Source organism: Schistocerca gregaria, chromosome X (genome assembly GCF_023897955.1).
Source record: "Schistocerca gregaria isolate iqSchGreg1 chromosome X, iqSchGreg1.2, whole genome shotgun sequence".
NCBI classification, from domain to species: Eukaryota; Metazoa; Arthropoda; class Insecta; order Orthoptera; family Acrididae; genus Schistocerca; species Schistocerca gregaria.
The window spans coordinates 813,590,997-813,615,288 of record NC_064931.1 but is presented as its reverse complement, the minus strand read 5'-3'; the positions used below and the strand labels follow the sequence as shown (position 1 = coordinate 813,615,288).

Here is a 24,292-nt window from a genome sequence, read left to right as displayed (position 1 = left end):
AAGCAAGCCCTGAAACTGAATTCCTTTTCAACATTGCACTTTAGTTCTCGTTACTACTTGTTTACTGTACTGACTGAATACGAACGAGGATAGCTCTCTTCTTCACTACTGACTGGCTTTCATGTCTTTCGTCTCGTATAACTCACTGTGGTTTCTGTGCAAGTTGCAGATTATTTATTAGAAATTATTTATTATTTATTAGAAATACCAGCGTCATACCCCTGACACCTTCGGAATTTCTGAGAGTATATTTCAGTCAACATCGTCAAAATATCTCTTTAAATCCACGAATGCTGTAGTTGTTGGTTGAACTTCTGTGCTATGTTTCCGAAATCACTTGTGTTCCCACATTTCTCTGGGACTCAAACTGATACTCTTCAATATCGCTTTCTACCAGTCTTTCCGTTCTTCTATAAATAACTCATGTTAGTTGTTACATGGTAATTTCTGCCCAAATTGTGATGCAACCTTTTTTATAATACAATGTGCACATCCCAATAATCAGTATAGATGATTCTTTAATGCCACATGAGAACTGCATGTCAGTGATTGCACAGCTAATTACCTCTTATTTTCATTTCCTTTCAATGCAGTTTGAGGAACCTGTTATTTTCTCCAGCTTTGGGAACTTTCTTCCGCTGGGTCACAATAGGAAAGTTAACTTGGAAGGACTAGAGCACCATAAACTTGTTCAGCGCTGAAAGCAGCCTCCGAACAGGCAATATTGGAGAACGTCAGTTTGAGTTCCAGACAATATGACAAGGAAGTGACTGTGTCACATCTCTGCACAGGAGGCACATACGAGAAGGACCAGCATGCTGTAAAACTGCCCTTTATGAGACAATAGAAGGAAACCCTTTTGGTGAGATACAGATCTGAAAGCCAGGTATAGCACGCAGAACTTGGGACACTGGGATGTGCCATGGTCGTGCCACAAAGGAATATTCATTTAAATCCAGATAACAAGGACTTTGATGCCTCGCAATAATTATTTTGGTAGAAGTCGTATTTTCCCCGTACTTTTCTATGTGCAAGCCATTTGGTTGGCTGAGGTTGATACCTGTCAGGTATTGCAAGAGATTTTCCGCCTTCCTTCCTGTGCTACACCATTATTGGTTAACCAAGACAAAATCTAAGAGAGTAGGAATTTGTTAAACTTGTTTCTAAAATTGTTATTGGTCGGAACTGGCAAAGTCTGCTGCAGCTGGACAGTGAGATTCCTACACTGGGGGAACCAACTAAGTTTTGGAGAGAAATCAGGGGCACTTGTTGCCGGAAGATCAAAGGAGCCATTGCTTCAGGAATATAAGAGAAAAAGCACTTGTGGTAGAGAGGTTGAGATGAACACTTCCTCCAGATTGTTGCAGAGAACTGCAGAGAGGGATGTCTTCGACTTAGAGCAGAGTACAGAGATTAAACTGGACACAGGATTTCTAGCCCTTACTGCCACCGTCGTTCACATTCACACTATTTAAGAATGGTAAGAATGAGCTGGCGATGCAGTCACCGAGTCGAGGGGGATGCGAGGCTAGTTAATTTACGTCAGAGCTAATTATGCAGTTTTAACGTTTTCAGCCACTTAGTTGCTGCCTTGGTGCTCGTTGGGGAATGTGTTGGGATTCGTATTTTCTTTTCTAGGATTCTTCTTTAACTCACTAACTATTTTCCCAGTCATTGGCCATATCTGCTATTTAGTTTCATGTTATACTTTCATGTATCTACCCACATGTGTCAAGACTGTAGATCATAATTACACCCTTTTTTGTTATATTGACCGCTAGTTCCCTTTTGTAGTTGGATGAGCCCCATCGTTAATGTCCGTGTGATCAAGCAATTTTCATTCAATAAGAATTTATCCTTTGCTCCACATTGTTTCCTGGCAGATTAAAACTGTGTGCCGGACCGAGACTCGAACTCGGGATCTTTGCTTTTCGCTGGAAAGTGCTCTACCAGTGCTCTACTGGGATCGGCAGTTGAGATACCAGAAATATCCAAGTATATATACTTGAATATTTCTGGTATCTGAACTACTGATTTTTCAGCGCTCATTTAACTTTAGGACTCTGTATCTCACAATGAACAAAAATGGACTTGTTCCACTATTGAAATTAGCCCTTCATATGCACAACTGCCTTGAAATCATTCACAATGCAATGCTTTTTCCTTTACGATAACGGCCACAGGAAGCCAAGTGCAGTAATATCTTGGTCGCGTAAAATAAGGCATCGACTTCCGTGGCGCTACCTTGATGGACACTACCAGACCATCCACAATGTGGAGTTGATCATTGCCTTTGGCTTCTGACTGGGTGCCTAAGGTTATAGGAATGCTCAGATGTATAGTATAACAGAATGTAGTGTTCGGAAATCTGAACCGATGTAAAGAGAAAAGCTGCAGAATACGTGTCATAGTAACGAATGCGACGTGATGTTTACAAACTCCGTCTTCATCATCTGTTTCTTAGACAGGACTACTCTGCATTCAGGTGGAGATTAAAGCTATATCTGTTATCATCGGTGTAGCCTCCCTCTTGGCATACTTGAGCTCTCTTCCTTCCATCCAACAGCGAACCAATGTCAACACAATCCCTGCTTCCTTCATTTCCATCTTCCTTGCTTCCATCTCATCTGTTAACTTTAACGTATTGTTTCTCTCACGCGACCTCTGATCGGTAAATTTATTCTCCACATTTTACTCCTTCTGTATAGCTGCCATACATGTATGTTAGCTGTAATTACTCACTTTTGACGAAGACGTAAAATATACTTAACACAGTGCTAATTACACTGACGTTTCTTACATATGTTATATTCATTACTGTACCTATTGGTACTATTACTAACTTTATTTGTGATGTCAGTATCCTATGCATATTGCAATCAGTACTTTATCTGTCGTTATTGTGGTCTTCAGTTTGAAGATAGGTTTGATGCTGCTCTCCACGTTAGTATATCCTATGCAAACCTCTTGATCTCTGCCTGAAGTACTGTTACCGACACCCTTTTGCACCTGTTTACAATACTCAGGTCTTGGTCTTCTAAAATTTTTACCGTCCCTTCCTCCCCCAAGTTACTTCTATTACGAATGTGACTATTTCTCGATGGCGCAGGATATTTCTTATTAAACAATTCCTTCCTTTGGTCAAGTTGTGCCATACATTTCTTTTTACCACAGAATGATTCAGTACCACTTCATTAGTTATTCGATCTAATTTTCGACGTTCTTCTGCAACATCACATTTCAAAAGTTTCTACTCTCTTCTTGCCTGAACTGTTTGTTGTGTTAAAGCCTTTGACTGTATCGACCACAGTAAATTAATGGTAGTACTCAGAAACACGAGAGAACCATACCTCTTCGTCTCTCTCATAAAGAATTTATACTCTGACGAAGAAGCCACGGTGACAACCCTACATGAAGCAATTAAATGGGTCATGATTCAGAAAGGAATGCAGCAAGGTTGCATATTGTCACCTTATTTATTCAACCTATATGGAGAGCACACCATGAGGAATGCCAGGCTAGAAGAAGAAGAAATCGGAGTTAAAATAGCTGGGGCAAATATAAATAACGCTAGTTCTGCAGAGGGTCCCAGCCTGATGGCGGAAAGTGAAGAAGAGTTAATGCCCCTCTTACTGAAGGTGAAAGGAGAAAGTGTAAGACCTGGGATAAGAAAAATTGTCAAGACAACGACGATTATAATAACCTCACCTATCATTTCATTGCACGTAGGTGGAGGAACGATGGACTTAGTTTCTGTGTTCAGTTATGTCGGATCCCAGATTTCTGCTGATGGTGACTGAAGTCACCAAATCAGGGGACGCTTTTTACTTGGTAGAAAGGCAATGTTCAACCTTACCAACGTTTTAGTGAGTAGAGAGACAGCTGAAACAACAACGATAGGTATAGTATATGCTACGGACTTTCCAGTAATATTTTATGCATGTGAGGTCAGAACCATAAGAAAGGCTGAACGTCGCAGCTTTGAATTGTCTTGTTGGCAGGCTCCTTTGAACTATAGTGTTAGAGGAAACTACTTAACCAGAATAGGTCTATAATATATAAAAATATAACAGAATTGCTCCAGATGCTGAAACAAAGACTGTCCTACTTTGGACACGTCGTGAGAAGGCATGACTCTTTGGAAAAGACGTTAATACTGGGGAATACAGAAGACACAAGGAAGATAAGAAGGCAACAAAGGATGAGATGGAATGATGGCATAGCGGAAGTAATGGATTCCAAGTTGGAAAGTCTTCGGGAGGTAGCGAAGGCCAGAAGAAATTGGCATGCTTTAGTTTATGGGGTCTCGGAGAGTAGGAATCGATTAAACGTTGAGAGACAGAGAGAGAGAGAGAGAGAGAGAGAGAGAGAGAGAGAGATTTTGCATCATCTTTACTTCCGTTACTTTGCTACACAAGTAGCAAAATTCATCTATTTTAGGTGTCTCTTTTCTTAACATAATATTCTCAGCGTCACCGCATTTAATTTCGCTGCATTTCTGCTACCTTGTTTTAGTTCTGTTGAAGTTCATCTTATTATCTCTTCTCAAAACGTTATCCATTCCGTCCAACTGGTCTTCTAAGACCTTTGCCATCTCCGCCAGAAGACTCTTTATTACCTCTAATTTCTCGAATTTTCTCGTTGTGGTCATTCCGTGAGATGTATGTGGGAGAAAGTAATAGGTTGTCCGACTCTTCCCGGAAACGGTTCAATCGGAATTTCACTACGAAATATTTCAGTGATGCACAACACCTCTCTTGTTGCGTGTGCCACTCGAATTTGTTGAGCATCACTGTAACACCCTCACGCCGACTGAATGAAGCTGTGACGAAACGCGTCGCTCTCCGTTTGATCTTCTCTCTCTCTCTCTCTCTCTTTGTATATCTCTCTCCCTCTGTTCGTCTGCCTATGTATCTATCTATCTCCTCTATTAGTTCTATTTAGTAAGAGTCTTAGATTGATTAACGGTACTCTGATAAGTCTTAGAGTTTTTGTTTCGTCTCTTACAACCTTAATTCCTTTTTCAAATTTCTCCTTGGTTTCCATTACTGCACGCTCTACAGAAAAAACTGAATAACATCGGGGACAGGCTACAATCATGCACATTCCCTTCTCAACTACTGCTTCCATTAAATGTCCTTCAGTTCTTTATAACGGCAGTCTGGCTTCTACGCAGCTGGTATAAACATTCCCACTCCATGTATTTCATCACTGCTACCGTCAGAATTTCAAAGATATATCTTGTAAATACCATTCTTCTTCTTTGCGAATGGTTCGTTTAGTACCACTCGAAATCAGTACTTGTTGAGTTTTCTTTTAGTGCGGTTTTCTTTCATGAGCAACGAGTGATGGGATTTTCATTGCTCCATCCGTGTGCATTGTTTGGTCCTTCTCTGTTCTTACTCTAAACCATGCGTTTATGTGACTCCAAAAATCAAACTGGTTCAAATGGCTCTTTGCACTATGGGACTTAACATCTGAGGTCATCAGTCCCCTAGACTTAGAAACAACTTCAACTTAACTAACCTAAGAACATCACACACATCCATGCCCGAGGCAGGATTCGAACCTGCGACCGTAGCAGGTGCGCGGTTCCGGACTGAAGCGCCTAGAACCGCTCGGCCACAACGGCCGGCTATGCGACTTCTCTTGTTAAATTATCATTATTATTATTGTAATTGTGTACTGCTCTAGGACTACAGACACTTTAATGTTAACCTACTGATAAAACCTCTTTAGATGTAAGACAGGGCCTCAAAAACATAACCAGTCTGATCAGATGTAACAAATGCAGAAATAAATAAATAATTCCAAGAGGTTTTGCGTGGTTGACAGAAACTTATGAGAAGTTGGGTCTTTTATGCCAGAGAGAGTTGGCCATGTTTCTCGACAAAAATTGTCTTAGCAGACTCGTATTTGAAGGATGGTGTTGGATCTTGTGAGAGATCGTCAATAAGCAGCTGTCAGCTTCGCAGACCCTCTACCGTCTGTGTTACTTTCACCGTAAACAGTTGGGACTCTTTCTGCATTTCTTGTTTTAGACACCAGTTGCCAAACTTTGCACAAGACTTCCAACTCGAATATATTTGCATCTGTGTTCGCGAAGCTGACTAGGCTAACAGATTGTCATGCAGATCTTATTCGTGAGGCTAATAGGTTTAATAATGAATAGGAAAATAGGAATGCGGGTAAGCTACTACAAACAGCATAGTGATCGCATTATTGTGGCCAAGATATATACGAAGCCCACACCCACTACAGTAATACAAACTTATATGCCAAATAGCTCTGCAGATGAAGAAGAAATTGAAGAAATGTATGATCAAATAAAAGAAATTATTCAGATAGTGAAGGGAGACGAAAATTTAATAGTCATGGGTGACTGGAATTCGAGTGTAGGAAAAGGGAGAGAAGGAAACGTAGCAGGTGAATATGGATTGGGGCTAAGAAATGAAAGAGGAAGCCGTCTGGTAGAATTTTGCACAGAGCACAACTTAATCATAGCTAACACTTGGTTCAAGAACCATAAAAGAAGGCTGTATACATGGAAGAAGCCTGGAGATACTGACAGGTTTCAGACAGATTATACACCTCTGGAAATTGAAATAAGAACACCGTGAATTCATTGTCCCAGGAAGGGGAAACTTTATTGACACATTCCTGGGGTCAGATACATCACATGATCACACTGACAGAACCACAGGCACATAGACACAGGCAACAGAGCATGCACAATGTCGGCACTAGTACAGTGTATATCCACCTTTTGCAGCAATGCAGGCTGCTATTCTCCCATGGAGACGATCGTAGAGATGCTGGATGTAGTCCTGTGGAACGGCTTGCCATGCCATTTCCACCTGGCGCCTCAGTTGGACCAGCGTTCGTGCTGGACGTGCAGACCGCGTGAGACGACGCTTCATCCAGTCCCAAACATGCTCAATGGGGGACAGATCCGGAGATCTTGCTGGCCAGGGTAGTTGACTTTCACCTTCTAGAGCACGTTGGGTGGCACGGGATACATGCGGACGTGCATTGTCCTGTTGGAACAGCAAGTTCCCTGTCCGGTCTAGGAATGGTAGAACGATGGGTTCAATGACGGTTTGGATGTACCGTGCACTATTCAGTGTCCCCTCGACGATCACCAGAGGTGTACGGCCAGTTTAGGAGATCGCCCCCCACGCCATGATGCCGGGTGTTGGCCCTGTGTGCCTCGGTCGTATGCAGTCCTGATTGTGGCGCTCACCTGCACGGCGCCAAACACGCATACGACCATCATTGGCACCAAGGCAGAAGCGACTCTCATCGCTGAAGATGACACGTCTCCATTCGTCCCTCCATTCACGCCTGTCGCGACACCACTGGAGGCGGGCTGCACGATGTTGGGGCGTGAGCGGAAGACGGCCTAACGGTGTGCGGGACCGTACCCCAGCATCATGGAGACGGTTGCGAATGGTCCTCGCCGATACCCCACGAGCAACAGTGTCCCTAATTTGCTGGGAAGTGGCGGTGCGGTCCCCTACGGCACTGCGTAGGATCCTACGGTCTTGGCGTGCATCCGTGCGTCGCTGCGGTCCGGTCCCAGGTCGACGGGCACGTGCACCTTCCGCCGACCACTGGCGACAACATCGATGTACTGTGGAGACCTCACGCCCCACGTGTTGAGCAATTCGGCGGTACGTCCACCCGGTCTCCCGCATGCCCACTATACGCCCTCGCTCAAAGTCCGTCAACTGCACATACGGTTCACGTCCACGCTGTCGCGGCATCCTACCAGTGTTAAAGACTGCGATGGAGCTCCGTATGCCACGGCAAACTGGCTGACACTGACGGCGGCGGTGCACAAATGCTGCGCAGCTAGCGCCATTCGACGGCCAACACCGCGGTTCCTGGTGTGTCCGCTGTGCCGTGCGTGTGATCATTGCTTGTACAGCCTTCTCGCAGTGTCCAGAGCAAGTATGGTGGGACTGACACACCGGTGTTAATGTGTTCTTTTTTCCATTTCCCGAAGTGTATAATGGTAAGGCAGAGATTTAGGAACCAGGTTTTATATTGTAAGACATTTCCAGGGACAGATGTGGACTCTGGCCACCATCTATTGGTTATGACCTGTAGATTAAAACTAAAGAAACTGCAAAAAGGTGGGACCTGGATAAACTGAAAGAACCAGAGGTTGTACAGAGTTTCAGGGAGAGCATAAGGAACAATTGACAGGAATGGGGGAAAGAAATACAGTAGAAGAAGAATGGGTGACTCTGAGGAATGAAATAGTGAAGGCAACAGCGGATCAAGTAGGTAAAAAGACGAGGGCTAATAGCAATCCTTGGGTAACAGAAGAGATACTGAATTTCATTGATGAAAGGAGAAACTACAAAAATGCAGTAAATGAAGCAGGCGAATAGGAATACAAACGTCTCAAAAATTAGATCGTCAGGAAGTGCAAAATGGCTAAGAAGCGATGGCTAAAGGACAAATGTAAGGATGTAGAGGCTTATCTCACTACGCATAAGATAGATACTGCCTACAGGCAAATTAAAGAGACAATTGGAGAAAGGAGAACCACTTGCATGAATATCAAGAGCTTTGATGGAAACCAAGTTCTAAGCAAAGAAGGAAAAGCAGAAAGGTGGAAGGAGTATATAGAGGCTATATACAGGGGCGATGTTCTTGAGAACAATATCATGGAAATGGAAGAGGATGTAGATGAAGATGAAATGGGAGACATGATACTGCGTGAAGAGTTTGACAGAGCACTGAATGACTTAAGTCGAAAGAAGGCCCCGGGAGTAGACAGCATTCTATTAGAACTACTGACAACCTTGGGAGAGCCAGTCCTGACAAAACTCTACCATCTGGTGAGCAAGATGTATGAGACAGGCGAAATACCCTCAGACTTCAAGAAGAATATAATAATCTCAATCCCAAAGAAAGCAGGTGTTGACAGATGTGAAAATTACCGAACTATCAGTTTAATAAGTCACAGCTGCCAAATACTAACGCGAATTCTTTACAGACGAATGGAAAAACTGGTAGAAGCCAACCTCGGGGAAGATCAGTTTGGATTCCGTAGAAATGTTGGAACACGTGAGGCAATACTGACCCTACGACTTAACTTAGAAGAAAGATTAAGGAATGACAAACATACATTTCTAGCATTTGTAGACTTAGAGAAAGCTTTTGACAATGTTGACTGGAATACTCTCTTTCAAATTCTGAAGGGGGCAGGGGTAAAATACAGGGAGTGAAAGGCTATTTACAATTTGTACAGAAACCAGATGGCAGTTATGAGAGTCGAGGGACATGAAAGTGAAGCAGTGGTTGAGAAGGGAGTGAGACAGGGTTGTAGCCTCTCCCCGATGCTATTCAATCTGTATATTGAGCAAGCAGTAAAGGAAACAAAAGAAAGGTTCGGAGCAGGTATTAAAATCCATGGAGAAGAAATAAAAAGTTTGAGTTTCGCCGATGACATTGTAATTCTGTCAGAAACAGCAAAGGACTTGGAAGAACAGTAGAACGGAATGGACAGTGTCTTGAAAGGAGGGTATAAGATGAACATCAACAAAAGCAAAACAAGGATAATGGAATGTAGTCGAATTAAGTCGGGTGATGCTGAAGTAATTAGATTAGGAAATGCGACACTTAAAGTAGTAAAGGAGTTTTGCTATTTGGGGAGCACTTAGCAGATTCAGAAGGATGTAGGTTGCAGTAGGTACTGGGAGATGAAGAAGCTTGCACAGGATAGAGTAGCACGGAGAGCTGCATCAAACCAGTCTCAGGACTGAAGACCACAACAACAACAACCTACAGTAAAATAAATAAATGAATGAACTTATATGAGAGTTACATGTGATCATGCGAATTCGACTACAGAGCTTCGAAGGTACGAGGAGGTGATGTATAACTGGCAGCTCGCGAGGTTAATGTAAGGCGGAATGTACTCCTGCGCCTGTCGGATGTACCGCCAGCCGCTCTGAACGGCTCTGCTCCATCTCATACACGGAGTCGCGATCTTGCCTGTGTACAGTCGTGGTTTCGTAGGCAAGCGCAAACATTCCTCCGTGATGGCATCGGTGGTCTCGTTTCCCAGTGGAATAAATGTACTAGCATCTATGAGGATAACTTTTGAAATAATGAACAGTTAACTTACACCATTAGACTTCAGAATCAATAAAGATGTACGTCATTGTGATACTTATGAAAAATGGCCATTATTGTTCGTAAAACTGACTCTCGATCAGAAAGGGAACAACAATGCTACAGCCAAAATCTTTTATTACGTATCCAACGATATTAAATGCTGCTAGACTGAAAAGCATTACTTAAAACTGAGCTACAGAAGTTGTTTCCGAGCGTTTTCTTCCATTGCAGAGAATAATTTTGGTTGGAAAACTTGTAGTTTTTTTAGCGCAGTAGTATTACATAGTTACGCTGTTATGTGAAACCATCTGTAAATGCTCCACATGCATCTATATTTAAATAAAAATCCAGACAATAACCTGTGGGTTTACTTGCTCTACGTCATTACGGTACCTGGCCAAACTGACCCATGAAACACATAAATAAGTTACTAATATGATTTATTATACAGCGGAAGGATGAAAGCCATGCAGTTATTACCTTATACTTGACTGGACATTCTCATTCTCCGCCACAAGGCGACTCTTCGAACTGTTACCTGGTAGCTTCCAATGGAAAATCATTCCGATTTTCTTTAATAATTCTCACAGAAGTCAGAATATTGCTTACAGGCTGCTTATAAAACGAAATTTGGGCAGTTATTTCGCTGTAAGCCAGTTAAGTAGTACGTAGGAGTTACTCCACCGTTTTGAGTTGGGTGACCTCTGTAGGGATCTTGCGATCTTCTAGCAGCATCCCCGTATGTATAGTAAGAGAACACTTGCCACTATAAGCATGCCCGGTGCTTAAGGCGGGTTTCCTCTGCATCTTCAACTGTTTTCAGGTTACAACGTTTCAATTAATGTCATCATAAACCACAACGTCACACAGTTCATGTAAATCGGCCTTATCGGAGGCACTGCAACGAAAGATTGGTTGGTTTAGTGAGTTTGCCCTGTCTAGTGAAGCACACACGAAGCAACTAACTCAGTTACAATTACAGAATATCGAAAAGATATTTGGGAAGCAACTCAGCCGACAGAAATCCGTGTTAGATGACTACACAGATTTTGTCAAGTAAAAAGTCCTTTTTGCAACAGGACGATATAGTCTTGAAGGCTGCATAAAATTCTAGAACGTTCATGAGCGAGTCATTCCCTTTTATCACCAAGCTACCGACCGTACAAATACATCACTATGTTGCAGGCTATAATAAATGTGACATCAAATCGAGAAGGCTATTGGTATCTAAAATTGAATTCTGTGTGACCAAAAAGTCCTTGGAGGTAATATTTATTTAGACTGTTAATACTACAGATGTTATATTCCCATTTCTCCAGTGTATTTTCTTCTTTTCGGTCTACTTGTTTTCGTAGGTCTACGTTACGTTCAAAATTGTATTGTCCATCTTTTATTGTTTTCCACATTTATTATACACCCTGCTAATACCACATTAACTAGAACGGCGGCTCGGTGGTGAAATGTCAGACTACGAACCGAAAAGTAATTTGGGTGAGTATGTGTAACATACTAACAGAAGATATTCGGATGTGAAGAGGTCTTTGTAGGATAAGTGGCGTGAAGCGCTCCATCAAACCAGTCTCCGGATTGAAGACCTCAACAACAGCAATTACATAAGAAATTTTCCGTGTGTGCCGTCTCTTTTCTGTATGGCCGTCAGTCAAAATATGAGAGTAGTTTAAAAGAACGGAGCGCTTGCATTACTGATTCGTGCTAAGGAATTTTAAAATTATATACACCATGCAAAAAAGTTGTCATTTTTTCGAAACGGTGTATTTGTCTCCCATTCTGAAGCTTAAGTTGGAAATTTGGCTCAAAGGTGCCTGCAACGTTCTTATGTAACGTTGAGAAGCGTGCCCCCTGCGACCTCACCATAGGATTCGGCGACGCTCCAAACAGCAAGGTGTAGACAGATGGGAAGAAAGGTCACAGCTGTGGGTTAATGATATCAGATTGGTACCAAATTTCACCACAATTCTGTCCAACGCCATCGTCGACGTGTTACATGGCCTCTTACCTACATTTCATCCTTTCTTCGACGCCTCTGCGATGGAAGTCAGAACCACGATTCCCAGCGTCGGATTCGCACATTTTTCTCATTGGTGACGGAAGAAAACGTTTCAGACACACCGCAGCTCAGAATCGACTAAAAAGCCGTCAAAGGGTGCCATAAAGGGCGCCAGTGAAACCATTCCTTCCCTTGGGGCATTGATTCCCACACATTTCACTGTCGAAAACGACAGTTCACAGTGTGATGAGCAACACTACGATGTGTTTGCAATGTTCATCACAGATGACAACTCCCAGACGAATTGACCCTACTCCAAGGTTCAGATGGTTCAGATGGCTCTGAGAACTATGGGACTTAAGATCTGAGGTCATCAGTCCCCTAGAACTTAGAACTACGTAAACCGAACTAACCTAACGACATCACACACATCCATGCCCGAGGCAGGATTCGAACCTGCGACCGTAGTTGTCGCGAGATTCCAGAATGAAGCGCCTAGAAACGCTCGGCTACACTGGCCGGCCTACTCCAAGGAAATGGTGAAGATGCAACCCCATTAACCATGATCTCACCCCTGTGGAATGGAGTGCGACCGTACTTTTTTGATCTGGTATACAGGGCGGAACCACTACGGACCATTCAAAACTACTGGACGAAATTTGAACATGATCCGAATCAGCAAAGATTGTTGATACTATTCTGTTTATATTTTTGGGCCACAGTCACGTAATAATGTTTGAATTATATTTATGCCATTTGACTGTACAAACTTCTTTATTTTATATTACCATGAAGATTTCTGCTTTAAGCCTTTATCAAGTACAAAAATGTTGGGTATAATTATGTGAACTCATCGACAAGATCAATTGAACTGATCATGATAGTAATATAAAATAAGGAAGTCGGTACAGTCAAATGGCAGAAATATCATTCAAACGGTGTTCACGCTTTTTCAGCTCTCCTGTTTCACGCCATCCTCTGACATGATAACGGAGGATTGAACGATTGATATTTGCATGAGTAAATCAACAAAGGGTCTCTCTAAGGTCTCCCAGTTTGGCAACATCCTCAGTGCCACCCACGCTCCTTTGTTGAACAGACTATAAATGTACTGTCAGAGACATCGACATAAATTCAGCTGAGTAAATCGGAGAAAGACGAAGGTAATGAGGAGTAGTAGAAATGAGAACAGCGAGAAACTTAACATCAGGATTGATGGTCACGAAGTCGATGAAGTTAAGGAATTCTGCTACCTAGGCAGTAAAATAACCAATGACGGACGGAGCAAGGAGGACATTAAAAGCAGACTCGCTATGGCAAAAAAGGCATTTCTGGCCAAGAGAAATCTACTAATATCAAATACCGGCCTTAATTTGAGGAAGAAATTTCTGAGGATGTACGTCTGGAGTACAGAATTGTATGGTACTGAAACATGGACTGTGGGAAAACCGGAACAGAAGAGAATCGAAGCATTTGAGATGTGGCGCTATAGACGAATGTTGAAAATTAGGTGGACTGATAAGGTAAGGAATGAGGAGGTTCTACGCAGAATCGGAAAGGAAAGGAATATGTGGAAAACACTGATAAGGAGAAGGGACAGTTTGATAGGACATCTGCTAAGACATGAGGGAATGACTTCCATGGTACTAGAGGGAGCTGTAGAGGGCAAAAACTGTAGAGGAAGACAGAGATTGGAATACGTCAAGCAAATAATTGAGGAGGTAGGTTGCAAGTGCTACTCTGAGATGAAGAGGTTAGCACAGGAAAGGAATTCGTGGCGGGCTGCATCAAACCAGTCAGTAGACAGATGACAAAAAAAAAGTGCCTCACTGGTGCCCTAGCGCCTGAAAGCAGGCAACCCCTTCGACACTCTTTAGGTGACGTTACCTGGCCTTGGCCAGAAAAGCAGCCGCGAGGCACCACTCAGCTGAATGGTGCCAGGTTGGTATCCCAACACGGTCCAGAGCGCCTCCAGATGCATTTTTGCTGGTTATCGGGGCTTAGTTCGAAGCGGGATTCATCACTGCAGACAATGAGATTCCAGGCCGAAGAAAAGTGTATAGTGATGTCCTGGACACTGGTGGGATGCCAACCTGACTGTAGCCCGCCATACAGCCCTACAACCAGGAGTGAAGGTCTGGGGTACCATTTCATTCCATAGCAGGACCCCTTTGGTTGTCATCCGCGGCAGCCTTACAGCTTAGTGATGCGCCTTCGATATTCTTCGCCCCGGTTTGTTTCCCTTCATGGTAAGCCATTCTGGGCATACCTTTCAGCAAAATGTTGCCCGCCCGCACACGGCTAGGGTTTCTATTGCTTGTCTTCGTGGTTGCCCCACCCTCACTTGGCCAGCAAAACCGCAGAATGTCTCCCCAATTGAGAGCGCTTGCAACATTATGGGCAAGGCCTCCCAACCATCTCGGAATTTTGACCATCTAATGAGCCAGTTAGACATAATTTGGCACGATGTCGCTCAGGAGAACATCCAACAACTCTATCAATGTGTCAAGGCAAATAAGTGCTTGAATGTGGGCTAGAGGTGGCTCAACGCTTTACTGACTTGCTCAATTTATGAAGCTTTATATCTTGAATTCCAATTTTTTCTGAAATTGTAATTATTTGTTTCTCTGTACTTGTACATCATATCTACCGATTTCCGTCCCGTGAGTATAAAGTCGACTCTTTTCAGTGTGCTGGTACGGTTGGCTTTTGTTCAACATGTAGCAGATACCCATTCATTTCGATCAGAAGTATAGTTGAGTAAATTACTTTCCGAATATACTTATTTATTGCTTTTAAACGAATTTTACTTGTAAAGTGTGGTTTTGTGAGAAAACCATTGTCTGGTCAGATGTAACCACATTCTCTTAAACAGGGTGCATATACGGTAGCTACTTCGCTACTTGAGCCAATGTAGACGGAAAACTATTTACCGTGTGGGTACCAAACTTTATAGGAATGATTTCCAGACTTTGCGTTACAGGATTTGCGTTGTTAGCCATATTAGTGTCATGACACTGTTAGGCTCCGGTACAGGCGTGGCGAAGTATGGTTGAAATACAGGCCTCAGCATGCATTCGAGTACAGACAATCAGCATGGGTGTGGCTTGTTGAGCAGGACTTTACTCGTAAAGCTTTTTTCCTAAAACAACAGCAATAGTACTACTGCTCTTCACGAGTATCGACACATTAAAGGAATACAGAGAGGGCATCTTTCCGCGCCGGAGTTGCAGAGCGTGATTCGGAAGTTCGAATTAACTGGTGATTTGGGAAATGCTCCCGGGAGAGGCCGACGGTCAACTGCGCCACAAATTGGTGAAAAATTTACTGTTGGTATGTTTGAGAATGCTGGACGCAATGTGCGACCTTCGAGTAGTGCACGAGATGTGTCGCGACAGCTGGAAGTTCCATGGTCCTCCGTTTCAAAAGTGCTCTGACCATTAATGTGAAATGGTAGACTTTTCGACTGAACTTAGGACCAGTACCTATCTTGGATTTTTTTGGATTTCTCACCATTTTAAACTTAGGGTATATGGACTACTTGAGCCAGTTTTTTTGTTTTTATATTTATCAGCGTGTTAAACTTACCACAAGACGACTCTTAAATTATGTATTTAGCACAAGTAACCTGGCAACCTTGCTGTCTGTACCAGTGAGCTGCGATATCAGAGGGAAGGGGGGAAATCCAGTTTTAGTTAGTTAGTTGGTCAGTTAGTTACTTTCACGTTCCATGGATCATTTTGCACGATAAATCGTCATGATGTAGGACGAGTCATTTTACATTCATATTGAAAACTAACTTACACATCTATTTGTACTCTAAACATAATTTTTTCCCGTAATGAAAACAAGATATACACATTGAGTTAGCAATTCCTACCCACAACCTCTTACACATTACAAACATAAAATTCTTCTACGGAACAGAAGGATTTGTCAACGAGAAAATTTTTGAATTCATTTTCAAAATTTACCTTGCTGTCTGAAACTTCCTGGCCGATTAAAACTGTGTGCTGGACCGAGACTGGAACTCGGGACCTTTGCCTTTCGCGGGTAAGTTCTCTACTAACTGAGCTACCCAAGCACGACTAACGCGCCGCTCTCACAGTCTCCTGCACTTGCCCACGAAAAGCAAAGGTCCCGAGTTCGAGTTTTAATCTGCCAGGAAGTTTCATATCAGCGCACACTCCGCTGTAGAGTGAAAATTTCATTCTAGATACCTTGCTGTCTGACATTTTATGTCACTGGTAAGCAGTCAAAATTTTTTGTTGCAGCGTTGTGGACCCGTTTGTGAGGTAAAGACAACTTTAATGGTGATAATGAATGTCATTTTTTTCTTCTAGAATTGTAATTGTCTACCTCATTGTTCCTTTTGAATTGTAGTGGATTATTTACAACAAACTTCATGAGAGAATAAATATGCTGTGAAGCAGTAGTCATAATGCCCAACTCCTTAAACACATGTGTATAAGATGATCGCGGGTGCGCAGCACACATTATTCTTACAGCACGTTTTTGTTAAACTTCGGACAAGGATAGTAGACTTAGCACAAGTGACCTATTTGCACCGTAATATCAAGGGGGCTCAGGGAAATCCAGTAGAACAAGTGAGCTAGGTCCGCCATCTTGGATTCTATAGTTAGCAGAAATTATGTATTTCCACTGTGATATCAGAGGAATGGGGTAAAGTGTGCCGAGGAGATCTGCTAATGTTGCATGATGCCGTTGGGTGACAATGCAGGCTGCACCAGCATCGGTATTTGTCTACCACTGACGTTCGCGGTCTTCCTTAAATATGACGACACGTAAGTGCGGAAGAGCACATTGTCTAATGGAGCGACTGCTGCTTTCAATAGATCATGTCACGATGGTATGACCTGGTCATTAACGTCTTGTGACATACGCAGCCTTCTGCAAGAAGTATTGCACTTCTCAGACGTTCGAGGGAGACATTCGTCACCACGTTGATAGCCTAGCATATAGAGGTGGAAGTTCCTTGTGGCTTTGCGCGGATGATATTGTTCCATACAAAGAAGTTGTAATTGAAAAGCGTAGGAAGATATGCAGAGGGTCAAGCCTTGGTGCAGGGATTGGCGACTGACCCACAAAGTACAAAAATCTAGCGACTTGCGTATAAAAAGGCGGAAAGATTCATTACTGTATGACTATGCGGCTGCATAAAAAATCACAGGAGGCAGAAAAACCATTAAATATTTGTATGAATACGCTCCGAGCGATTTAAGGCGGACCAACCACATAAAACTAAAAGTAAGTAAGGTAGATACAAAACTGAGATTCGCTGGAATATTCCTCGAGAAGTGTAATCCGCCCACGAAGGAGGTAGCTTACAAACCCTCGTCCGACCACTAGTTAATATATTGCCGTCAGTCTGGAGTCCGTACCAGCTAAGAGTGGTAGAGGGAACAGAGAAGATCTGCAGAAGAGCAGCGCGTTTTGTTACAGATTCATTTAGCAATCTTGCTGTGCGGCTGACCCCGGCGGAGGTTGGAGTCCTCCCTCGGGCATGGGTGTGTGTGTTTCTCCTTAGGATAATTTAGGTTAAGCAGTGTGTAAGCTTCCGGACTGATGACCTTAGCACTTAAGCCCCATAATAATTCACACACATCTGATTTATTTATTTATTTATTTATTTTGGCAGTCCTGAAAGACTCATGGAGAAGCTCACCCAGCGCCAGTGGTAAGGCCAAAAGAGAGGCGTTGTGCATTACGTATTGGTTTTCTGTTTAAATTCCAAGAGTATACATTCCTGAAAGAGTCAACCGATATATTGTTTCCGCCTAAGTATATTTCGTGAAAATAACCTAAAGTTAAGATTAGCGAGATTTGAGCTCACAAGGAGGCCTACCTACAATCGTTCTTCCCGCGAACTATTCGCGGCTGGAACAGCAGAGATGGGGAACTGACAGTGGTACACGAAGTGCCCCAGCCACAGACCACAACGTGGTTCGCGGAGTATAAGTTGGATGTAGAATTTCAGTCTCAGGATCTTGCAGAATTCAAATGACCAAACGGTGGACTATGTGTCTAATAAGTAACTTCATCTAGAGCAAAATACGCTGAAGCGCCGAAGAAACTGGTTTAGGTAAGTGTATTCAAATACAGGCAGAATACGTTACTGAGGTCGGCAACGCCTGTATAAGACAACAAGCGTCTGACGCAGTTGTCAGATCGGTTACTGGTGCTACAAAGGCAGGTTATCAAAATTCAAGTGAGTTTGAACGTGGTATTATAGTCGGCACACGAGCGATGTGACACAGCATCTCGAGGTAGCGACAGAGTGGGGATTTTCACATACGACCATTGTACGAGTGTAACCTGAATATCCGGTAAAGCATCAAATCTCCGACATCGCTGGTGCCAGAGAAAGATCCTGCAAGAACGGGACTAACGACGACTGAAGAGAATCTTTTTAATGGTAGAAGTGCAACCCTTCCGCAGACTGCTGCAGATGCCGATGCTTAGCCATTAAGTGTCAGCGTGCGAACCATTCAACGAAACATCATCGATATGGGCATTCGGAGCCGAAGGCCCACTCGTGTACTCTTGATGGCTGCATGACGCAAAGCTTTACGCCTCGCTGGGCCTGACAACTCCGACATTGGACTGTCGATGATTGGAAACATGTTGCTTGGTCAGACGAGTCTAGTTTCAAATTGTATCAAGCGGATGGAAGTGTACGCCCTTATGAATCCATGGACTATTCATTTCAGCAGTGGAATGTTCAAGCTGGTGGAGGCTCTAATGATGTGGGACGTGTGCAGTTGGAGTGTTATGGGACCCCTGATACGTCTAGATACGACTCTGACAGGTGACACGTACGCAAGCATCCTGTCTGATCACCTGCGTCCATTCATGTCCATTGTGCATTCCGACGTACTTGGGCAATTCCAGCAGGACAATGCGACATCCCACACGTCAGGAATTGCTACAGACCGGTTCCAGGAACACTCTTCTGAATTTAAACACTTCTGCTGCCCATCGAACTCCTCAGACATGAATATCACTGAGTATATCTGTAATGCCTTGCAACATGCTGTTCAGAAGAGATCTCCACACCCTCATACTCTTACGGATTTATGGGCAGCCCTGCAGGATTCATGTTGTCAATTTCCTCCAGCACTAATTCAGACATAAGTCGAGTCCATGCCACATCGTGTTGCGGCACTTTTGCGTCCTCGCGGGGACCTCACACTATATTAGGCAGATGTCCCAGTTTCTTTGGCTCTTCAGTGTGGTATGCAGAGGATATAATATTTTTATACAAATTTTTTAACAGGGTGCGTAAAAAGCAGCAATGCCGAAATTGCGCAATAGTTGGAAAACAAATTAAAAATTAAGAGTTGCAGGTGGCATGAAATCATTAAAAAGTAAGTATTTTCGTTGTCGTTTCGGTGCAAGAACGATTGAGCCTCTGGCTGTAAAATGTCCTTAGCTCTTGTAAATTTCTACACCTCACTCAACGATGAATTACTCATACCATCGTGTTGAAGTTGTTGCAGCCTCACGAGCATTGAGCGAAATAGTGTTTTAGTTGCGTGTTGTAGAGGCGTGTTGGAGTGTACAGAAGAACGAACAGATGAGCAGACAGTTGTTTCCAGTTGTGGACTCCTCTTGTACTATCTGAACCAGTCACGCGGTATCAAATCTTCGTAGCTGCTTCATCTCTTCCTGTTGCGCGACGCTCTATCAGATCTGCAACAGTCATTCTGCGCTTTTACTGAAACGAAATGTAGTAAAATTATTGCTAGGAGTTAGTATTCATTACAGGCGCAGCTGAAATTAGTACTGATTTTAATATACCAGTAAACACCAGTACTTCCTAAATTATATTTTCATCTTACATTTCCAGTTCACATAAACTCCTCGACTTTGCATTTTCAGTCTTTACAGTACTCTATATTTCTCTTCAAAACTGGGCTGTGCTATAAAGATGTAATTCCAGAAAGATGCTCGTTTATCTCTGGTCTTCTCGGGGCACCAAGAGTGGTCTTTGGTTGTTTCTTTTTTACGAGCGATCTTCAGTACAGCCTTAACCCCGCTTTTACTGCTTTACTTAATTCTCGCATTTCATTTCCTCGTTATTAATCCAAACTCTTCACTACCTGTCTCTCACAAACGATGCAAAAGTTGTCAGAGAACTCCCTCACATTTAAGAAGAAAGGCAAACTATAAAATTGTTGCCGTCTCTTCTTGCAGTTAAATCTACTTTCTGAATTTTTATTACCTCTACAGCCTGACTTTGTAGTAAGAGAGAGAGAGAGACAAGTGTTCACACTTAATTATAGTTTTAAAAATATCTATATATCATTCCTAATATTCCACTTTTATTATTACGGTCAAGTTTTTGTGATTATTGTCTCAAGCGACAAAATTTTATTGAAGCCTTTCTTTTGTCAAGATATCGAATATATTAGTGTACTTTGTACTGAAAGATAGTATCATCTGACAAAAACATATACTAGTTTTCTCAGTCCTGCAATCTAATATTAAGGGTGACATCATACGCCGGGAGTCTTAACGGTTTTGAGACCAAACTGCCCAAAGTCCAGACTTGGGTGCATGTGGTATTCAACCGATTTTGTGCTAGTTCTCACAGGTAGCATATAACATTTTCTTCGCTAGTATAGATATTTTTCATTTGTGTGCCTCTTGTTACTCAGTTCCCAGACTCAATACTCAATAATGTATTGGCTCTGAATAATCTAAATTTTCTATTCACTGGATTATTCCTCGAGTTGGGATCAATTGATTTGACCTGGTCTCATGCTTAATTGTTTCCTTTTTAGTTGCTTCGTACCTCAATAATTCTGCCTTAAACCTTTTGAGTATCCTCTTTATTGAGCTTTTATCTACCCCCACTCTGTCTAAGCTAGTACATTTGATAACGTTTCCACGAGTCTGAATATGTCTTCATTAAAGACGCCCGTAAGGCCAGGATCCTTTCATCGCGCTTATTTCTTCTCCAACTGCAGTCATTCCTTCTCTAATACAGTATCTTCCCCTTTTGTGAAAATGCTGTCAAAGAGTTTATGTAAGCCTCCATTTACAACTACAGTCTTTAAAAAACTCACACGTTGTGTCTGATCCGTTGGGAGATTATTTTTTCTATTATTTATTTCGAATTTATTCCTTTTATCTCTAAGTTCCAAAAGACAGTTACATTCTGATACAGATAGTATCTTCACATAAGCGTTCGCTGACGTCTTAACCACAAGTTACTGTGATGACTGCAGCTAGTATTTCATTTATCTATCTATCTTTCTGTAGTTTCTGCTATTCTTGTCTTTAGGGGAAAAGTGGTTTGGTGCAATCTACTGAAACTGTTCGTATAGTTCTTACGGAACTTTCTCCTTTTATTTCTTCCTCTTAGTTCATGTACATATACACTGATGTTTTGCACACTTCTACACCGAGGTGAAAAAAGTCATGGGATACAATATGATCATATACAGAAGGTTACCGAAGTGATTATGGCCGCACGACGGGAATTGACAGACTTTAAACGTGGAATGGTAGTTGGAGCAAGACGCATGGGACATTACCTTTCGGAAATCGTTAGGGAATTCAATATTGCGAGATCTACAGTATCAAGAGTGAGCTGAGAATACAAATTTTAGGCATTACCTCTCACCACGAACAACACAGTGCTCGATGACCTTCACTTAACGGCCGAGAGCAGCAGCGTATGCGTAGAGTTGTCAGTGCACCGCCGCCGTCAGTGTCAGCCAGTTTGCCGTGGCATACGGAGCTCCATCGCAGTCTTTAACACTGGTAGCATGCCGCGACAGCGTGGACGTGCACCGTATGTGCAGTTGACGGACTTTGAGGCCAGCAAGATCTCCGGATCTGTCCCCCATTGAGCATGTTTGGGACTGGATGAAGCGTCGTCTCACGCGGTCTGCACGTCCAGCACGAACGCTGGTCCAACTGAGGCGCCAGGTGGAAATGGCATGGCAAGCCGTTCCACAGGACTACATCCAGCATCTCTACGATCGTCTCCATGGGAGAATAGCAGCCTGCATTGCTGCGAAAGGTGGATATACACTGTACTAGTGGCGACATTGTGCATGCTCTGTTGCCTGTGTCTATGTGCCTGTGGTTCTGTCAGTGTGATCATGTGATGTATCTGACCCCAGGAATGTGTCAACAAAGTTTCCCCTTCCTGGGACAATGAATTCACGGTGTTCTTATTTCAATTTCCAGGAGTGTATTAATATTGTACGCTAGGTCATTGTCACCCAATAGGAACAGCAACGGTTGCAGCGTCCTTGGGGAAAGAGCGTGTGGCATGAGCTTTCGCCTTACACGTCGACACGAGACACCGACATCTCGCCCGTCACTCACAGCGCACTGAGACTAGCATCCCGGATTCTCAGCAGGACTGAGATTGTGGTGTTGTTGGAAGAGCGAGGTGCCAAAGCACAGGACGCAACCACAAGAGAAGATAGTGGCTGCAAGCCGCATCCATGAACAAGCGACAGTGACGCAGCAACATCAGTTAAGAGTTTCGCTGCGCTGCTACAACCGATCTTCTACTTACAGGACCGCTCAGCCCAGTCCGCGATCGTTAACTCACACGAAAGCATCGTCTTCTAGTAGGCCAGCTGCCTGATCAGTGTATTAGACGCAACGCTAGGACAAATTTATTTTTAAATGTTCTCTGAGTGAAAAACTTCTATTTTGTCTCTTATAAGGGATATATTAATGTCCAGAGACAGTTATAAATACAACACTCCTGTGCAAATGGGTTGTGCAAAGTGAAGAAATTTTTCTTGTCTGAGTTGTAATGAAGTGAACTAATTTTGTATATGTTACAGTGTCCACGCGATCTTCTCGCGGAGCAAAGTAAGGAAATCACTGTTGTCCTGTACAACATATGTCACGTGAGCTGTTGAGCCATACAAGAAGAGTGCTACTCGAACTATTCAAAAGGTATAGCACGATGGATTGCGGAAGTAAGAAAAAAAAGAGACTACTGATGCAACTTCTTGAAGCATATCTGTTCCTGCAGCTATGTGCTTCACAGTGTGTGTTGAGCAGTGGAAGCTGTTGGATTTTCTGCAGTGAGGCCCAGCACGTGCCAGTAGCCGCTGGTGTAACCGCAGCGGTTGCCCTGCTCGAGGTTCACCCCCAATTGCACAGTCTCTAGTAGTCACGGACGGACCTGGTGAAGGGCGCATTGACGACGTTCAGGGCAGTTCATATGCTATACCGATCAGGAGCAGCATTCGCTGTGGCAATAATGACAGCCGTCGTCCGTCTCTACTCTCATCGGGAAGGATCCCCTAGCGTTGCGGTACCTCAGTCCTGGACCATAGAGTGGTCGTTCTGATGCTTTTAAATGCCTAACGAGCTCACCTGCGCAAGGCTGAAGACCAGAGGTGGAAAGAACAAACCAGGAACGAAATGTTATCTGAAAATACGCTGAAGAGCCAAAGAAACTGGTACATCTGCCTAATATAGGGAAGGGCCCCGGCGAGCGCACAGGAGTGCCTCAACATGACGTGGCATGGACTCGACTAATGTCTGAAGTAGTACTGGACGGAATTCTCACCATGAATCCTGCACAGGTGTCCATAAACCTGTAAGAGTACGGGGGGTGCAGATCACTTCGGAACAGACGTTGTGTTGTGTACATAGTTCCGCGTAGTCAGCGTGTACACAACTTTCCCAATAGAGCGCGCCCCGCTAAGCACAACAGCGCAGGCGCAGCGCTCGTCCGTCTCCGCACTACGATATGGCGCTGTCTTAGGGACGGACCAAATTCTGATTCCGCCGATCCGCGTATTAATATGTAACGCAGCCAGTGAGATTGCTGCTAACGTAGAACCTTTTCTCCTCGCGGATCACACTCACGCAGTGATACCTGAACGCGCGAGGTATTATAACGAGTGTACAGACCTCCGATTAGGCAGTCTGCATTAGTCTGCATTTGTCTGTACCAGTCTATAGACAAGTTTCAGTCTGCGCCTGATAGGATTATCTTATTCCTGCACATAGCCATGAAGATAAATGAATAGACACTTTGTCAAGTATCAGAGATATGTGAGAATAAGATTAACGTACCAAGACCAAAGGAACTTCCCATTGTCAATTGTAAATAGCATCCAGAATCAAGTTAAGTAAGGT

At 43.3% G+C, this 24,292-nt stretch overlaps 1 protein-coding gene across 1 annotated transcript in view; it reads right to left on the bottom strand.

Annotated features, from left to right (window-relative positions):
* Positions 1 to 24,292, bottom strand: part of LOC126298617 (zinc finger and BTB domain-containing protein 24-like) — a 972,133-nt gene that overhangs the window by 541,750 nt on the left and 406,091 nt on the right. The window lies entirely within an intron of this gene.